Here is a 6,000-nt window from a genome sequence, read left to right as displayed (position 1 = left end):
CCTCCAGTTCTCTAGCCACCTGTGCTACTGCTCCAGCCATGGATTCTTTGCCCCTGATCCCGGCCTCTGATGTCCAGCATATGGCCTGGTCAGTACCTGCGAGGACATCTACCTTTGGAACTCAGCATAAAGAGGTAACACTTTGTCCCATGGCGCCCAACATGGAACCCATTTCTATTTCCACAGCTGAGAATTCATCTCTGGCTCTGTGGCTCACCAAGGCCAGCAGTGCGCAGGTGGATGGAAGGAAAGGGGAAGAAGAGGGAGGGTTCCAGGGGGCTGGTGCTGACCAGCAAGCAGTTCCTTGCCCAATTCAAACTTGTATCGGCACACATTACGTAGCACAGACTTGGCTGGTTCGTGTGCTTGGACAGAAGTTCTAGGAGTGTAGAGTCTGGGTCTGGTTTTGTGTCCCCAGTACCGAGTACGTGGTCAGTGTTGGTAAACATTTAAGGAATGAGTGCATGCGTGCCTGTGCTGAAGAAGACTTCAGTCCCCTATGGAGATAAACTTTCTAACACATGTTGATGCCCAAGGGCATTACTTGACTGTTTCAAGCTGTGATGAACTCCCCAGTTCCAGTGTTCAGACAGGAGGAAGACAGCTGCTGGACAGGGACACTGTACCCAGGGAATCTAAGTGGTGGCAACACAGGCTAAAATTCAAGGCAGGAAAAGATTAAGGACGACGAAGAGCTGTAGACAAAGTTTTGGGAACCGCACAGAGGAAGGAGGGACTAGTTGCAAGAAAGTCGGGAAATCATGGAAGGCTTCGCGGATGAGATAGTATTTGATGAGGATTTTTAAAATCTATAGCATTTCCATAGGCAGAGAAGGAGGAAAGGACATTCTATATTGATAGACCAGCACAAGCGAAGGTCAGGAGCGTTGGGTAAAGCGGTGTGTCAGAAATCAGGGTCTCGGATGCAAAGCTAGAGAGTTAGCTGGGTGGATGGAGGGACTCAAGGGAGAGAGGACAGTTTTGTGCCAGATCCTAGAATGCCTTCAGTGATGGGCCAAGGTGTTTGGACTTTATCCTGTAGGTAATAGATCTTTTTTTTTTTTTTTTTTGAGGTAAAAGCAATATGTTTTCTTGAGATAATTCTAGCAAGAATGAAAGTTGGATTGGAGGGAAAACAGTATTAGTCCACATTTACTGAGTCTTTACCATCTGCTAGTCACTGTACCAACCAACTGGCATTCTGTCTCACTCCACCCTACCAGTGTATGAAATAAGTTCACAAATTATCCCCTTTCACGGGTGGGGAAACTGAGGCACAGAGAGGTTAAGTCACTTGTCCAAGGCCATACATCCTGTCAACGGACAACCCAGGAGTCTAACCTAGAAGACTTCTCCAGAGCCACGTTTAGGTATCTCAATTGGCCACCTCCCCCAGGGACCAGTTAGAGCCTAATCTATCACAATAGTACCAGAGAGAGGAGAAGGAGGGCCTGAATTAAAATTGTGGCAATGAAGATATAAAAGAGGCAGCATTTACTTACTTTCTGTGTGAAAAGGATAGCAGGGAATATCTATATCTATCTATTTATAGCTGTATCTATATTGTATATTCTACAGAATATATTCTATATTCTTTTACTTGCATCCACATGAAATACTGGAGTGATTGAAAAGAAACTAATAAGAGTGGCCACCTATAGAGGGCAGGGCGGGTGGGGGGGGGGGAAAGGGTGGATGGAAAGGTGAAACACCTCAATGTATGCCTTTTATTTCTTTATTTTTATTTTTTGATATATGTCTTTTAATATAGTTCTGATTTCTGACCCCTGTGAATGTGTTATGTGTTCAAAGAACACAAGCGATTTTAAAAAATTGAAAAGGCACAATTTAAAAGCTAATTTAAAGGAACAATTAAAAGTGCATAACAGCTGATTGGATTTGGAAGGCAATGAAAGGGACAACACAGTCAAAGAAAGTGACTGGGACCCTACCTTGAGTGTTTGGGAAGATGGTACGTCCACAGCCTAGCTGGGGAGACAGGGGGAGAGGGGTCTGAAGAAAGCTCTTACACGTTCAGGATTATTTGTGGATGGAGTTGGACATCTGGATGTTAAGGTTAAGGTCAACAACCCAGACGGGGGTGTTGACTTGGTGCATTCACATGATGATGGTAACAGACTCTGTGAGTGGATGTTAGGATTAAGGGAAGAGTAGGGAAAGAGAAAGCAAAGGGCAAAAGACGGAAGTTCAAGGAAACTTCACTGAAAGGAACAGCCCAAAGGAGGCTGAGATGGTCAAGAGCAGGATGGAGAGGTGAGTACGGGGGAAGAGAGTCAGCTAGAGTTTCCAGAGGAAAGAGAATGATCTCCTAAGGACTAATGGGATAGGACTGAAAAGAAGATGGTAGGTTTTGGGATCAGGATGCTATGCTTCTAGAAACAGGGGACAGGTGATAGATCAGAGAGTTGGGGTGGGGCCATGCAACAGAGGGTCCCCCTGCTTCTCTTCCCATTCTGTAAGAGACAACTGGACACAGAGCGGTCTTCGGTCCCTACATTTCGATCCAAGTAGATATCTTCTTGGTCGGGAAGGTGTTTTTAGACAACACTCCAGCAACTGAGTGGTTAAAAAAGAAACTGAGGCAGGCAGTCCTAGAAGGCTTCTCTAATGTTCTGTTATCACCCCATCCAGGCCAATGGAAGCCAGTAATTTGCAGTTTTGTTTTTGCTTTTTCTTCTTGCTCCCTTGCCATTACACACATCAATGCAAACACAATTACACACACGCACACACACGCACAGAAGGCATAAAAGGGCCCTCTGCAAAAGCATTTTTCTGGATCGGACTCAATGCTGCTTGGAGGGAGGGAAAGCAAAGCAGAGGAAAGGCAGGAGAGACGCAAGCCACCATAGCTACTTTTCCTCCCCTTTAAGACTGCCTGGTTACGGTCCTGGGAAAGAAAACCCCTGCATTCCTCCCCTTTAATTCGGTTTATTGTTAAAGCGCTGGAGCAGCTAATCCTCACAGACCTGTAGGAGCTGGAGTAGGAGCACCGAGAGCACCATTCCTTCCGAGTCTTCAGGTAAGATGAACCTGACTCTTTTCTCGGTTTTAGGAGGTTTCCTTGCTTAAGGGGAGGCATGTGGCACCTAGAGATGTGGCAGAAGAGCCACCTTTGCAAGCAACTTGGGTATTTTCTTCATTTCTGCCCCATTTCCAGGCTTGCCTGACTCTCGTGGTATCAAGGATAAGTTGTAGCTGCCTTGGAAAATAAGTCTGAGCGGGGCCCAGGTGGGACCTCCGTGCAGAGCCATCTGCCATCACTTTGGAGTTGGCTTGAGGGGGAACCTTTTGCACTTCTGGGCAGGGAAAGGGGGGCAAGATATCTGTATATGTCCCTCCTGCAATGCCTGCCTGCAGGCTGCATTCTAGGGACAATCCTCAGGGCTCTGTGGCTGGGAGGGGCTGTCTGTCTGCGGGGGTGTCAGGACCTCCAGCGAGCTTGCAACCCTGCCTCCTGCTCAACCTTCATCTCTTAACCTCTCTGACCCCATCTGTCAAGGAGCAATGCGTTCTGCCTACCTGTCTGGGCTGTCGTGAGCATTAAGAGAGCCAGGGGGTAGAAAAGGCAGTTTGTAAACAGCCTGTGGCTCTGCAAACCCCAGGAAAGCGGGCCAGCCTCAGTCCCTCCCGGCGGGGTCCACCGCCAGGCGCCAGCTCCACGTCCCGCCTGGGCGGCTTCAGGATGCAGGACTCATTGCTGTCAGTCACGAGACTGCTCCTTCACCTTCCCCAGGGGCGCTTCTGTCTCCCTTCCGTCTTGAAACTTCCCCAGTTGCGCCGGCAGGTGAAGACGTTAAAAGAAGGTCTGATTGCTCCACCACCCCCATCCGCGCTGTGGCCCCTTCTCTCCACGTAACTTTGACGCACAAACATTAACCCCGAAGCTCCCGGAGGCAGCGGCCAGGGCTCGCGCTGGTCTGGCGGTAGTGCATGGCTGGCCAGCGGCTTGCTCTGGAGCCAGATAAACTGATCATGAGAAACATCTCTGAGGAGGGTCAAAGAGTCGAGCGGGGTTCTCCTGGGTAAGGAGATGATCTTTCCCAGATCAGAGGCCGGAAACAACCCAGCCCCGGGCAGTTCTTTTGACCCACGCTTAACCCGGGGCCAAAGATGAGCTCCAATAGGCCATGACACAAAGTGCTTAGTAATACCTGGTATGGGAACTGCGCTTTACAGTTTATAATGTGCTTTTAAGCTACTGGCTTTAGGACAAGCCCATCGAGCTGGTGGGGCAAGTAATAGTTCTCCCTTAGTATGGATGAGACTCAAAGAGGCTTGCCTGGCGTTGCAAAGCTGGATATTGGTGGTATCTGGTTAATGACGGTGGCGTTTGACCCCAGAACTTCTGACATCATCAGTGACCTCTCCATGATACCACAGATAGCTATGGTGTATGGGGTGGGGGACAGGTGTGGATGTGCGTGTGTATTAACAGCACTCCTGAGAGAGACGGGGCAAAACTTGGGGAAAGAAGCCTGAGGTCCGAGCGACAAGAGGTTTGAGCTGGAGCCAGGAGAGGCAGTAGATGGCCCGGCCTCAGTGCCTTTCTCAGATCATCCAAGTCACGTGTTCCCCGGGGGGCTCGGTCAGGGGCTGGGTGCTGGGGTTGCATGAAAGCACCCCAAGGGTGAAGCCCGGTAAGTGAAATCGGATAATCACCTCCAGGAGAGAGGCAACAGGTTTTGTGGTGGCTCTCTGATGGACGGGGGCTCCCAGGCCAGCTCTGTCACATACTATCTGATTTGGGGCATCCTGCTCAACATTTCTAGCCATCAGCACCGCAGCTACCGAACGGGCTTCATGACACCTGCCCTAAAGGTGACAGTGAGGCCGAGGGGAGGAGGGGAGGCAGGTGAGGCGCCCGCAAGGTGCGGCTGCCAGCGCTCAGCAGGCATCCTGCGAGGCCGGGGAGCACTTGGGAGCAGGGGGCTGGGACAGGAAATACTCCCCACCCCCCACCCCCGAGGCAGAGAGCGCCGCCCTCGATCCCTCTCCCGCGCTCACACACGCGCAAGCGGCTAGAATAAGCGCCCCGCTCAGCGCGTGCGGTGCGGGCCCCCCCACGCCGGCGCCGCCAGCCCGCCCAGTGAATGAGCTACAGCATGAATGAGACGGCGGCCGCGCGCGCGCGCTACAACCGCAGGCGCGCCCCCGCGGTCACCGGCGGGGGGCTGGGGGCTTGGGGGCTGGGGCCCGGCGGCAAGTGCCCCGCCCCGCCCCGCCCCGCCCCGCGAGCGCGGCGGTGCCAGCCGGTCAAGCCCGAGTCCCGGGAGGCAGGGCTGGTCCCGCAGAGCATCCTGCCACAGCTCGCCTCGTGCACCCCTTCCCGGGGCGGACCGTGCCTGGCGGTGCCAGGAAGGAGCCCTGCACCTGCACAGAGGACGCACCTCTTGCACGGGTCTGGCTTTAAGGGCCGCGTGTGGCAGATACACGGTCAGCACCATTCCCCCTGGAAACTCCTTAGAAAGGTGCCCCAGAGAGACCAGCATAAACCCTTCCCAGGCAGCTTCCCAGTGTGGCCTCAGAGCTCTCTTCTGCTGGTTCGGCACCAGATGAAGTAGTGGGTTTGCATTTCAAGACCGTGCTGTATGAAAAATTAGATACTTTCAAACACTTTAAAATCACCGTGAAATGAGATGTCCACACGGTGAGACGCACTTGGGAGCTGAGACCAGTTAGGGAGCAGTGGATTCACGTCTCCTCCTGCGTGTACGCCTCTAAAGTGCTTTTGTTTTCCTCTTTCCCGGCCGGTGCATGGTGTTTAATTCATGTGCCTATAATGTGGACCCGCTGCATGGCATCGTCGAGGCTGCAGAATGATTCTGTTGTGCCCACTGACGCCACGGGAGTGCTGAGAATTAGAGCAGGGATCATTATTCCCGTGCAGCAGATGAGGAAACTGAGGCCCCCTGTGCTTAGAAGCACATCGGGAATCAGGAGCACCCCCTACTCTCTCCAGTGACTCCTATGTGTTGA

General features: G+C 52.2%; 1 protein-coding gene across 1 annotated transcript in view; it reads left to right on the top strand.

Annotated features, from left to right (window-relative positions):
* Positions 1–2,989: 2,989 nt before the first annotated feature.
* Positions 2,990–6,000, top strand: part of CAMK1G (calcium/calmodulin dependent protein kinase IG) — a 29,315-nt gene continuing 26,304 nt past the window's right edge. The window contains exon 1 of the mRNA XM_049634231.1: positions 2,990–3,043. The gene's annotated coding sequence lies outside the window, so the exon portion shown is untranslated. The remainder of the gene's footprint in view (positions 3,044–6,000) is intronic.

The sequence above is a fragment of the Panthera uncia genome, chromosome F1 (assembly GCF_023721935.1).
Source record: "Panthera uncia isolate 11264 chromosome F1, Puncia_PCG_1.0, whole genome shotgun sequence".
Lineage (NCBI taxonomy): Eukaryota > Metazoa > Chordata > Mammalia > Carnivora > Felidae > Panthera > Panthera uncia.
This window is presented reverse-complemented; position numbering and strand designations above follow the sequence as displayed.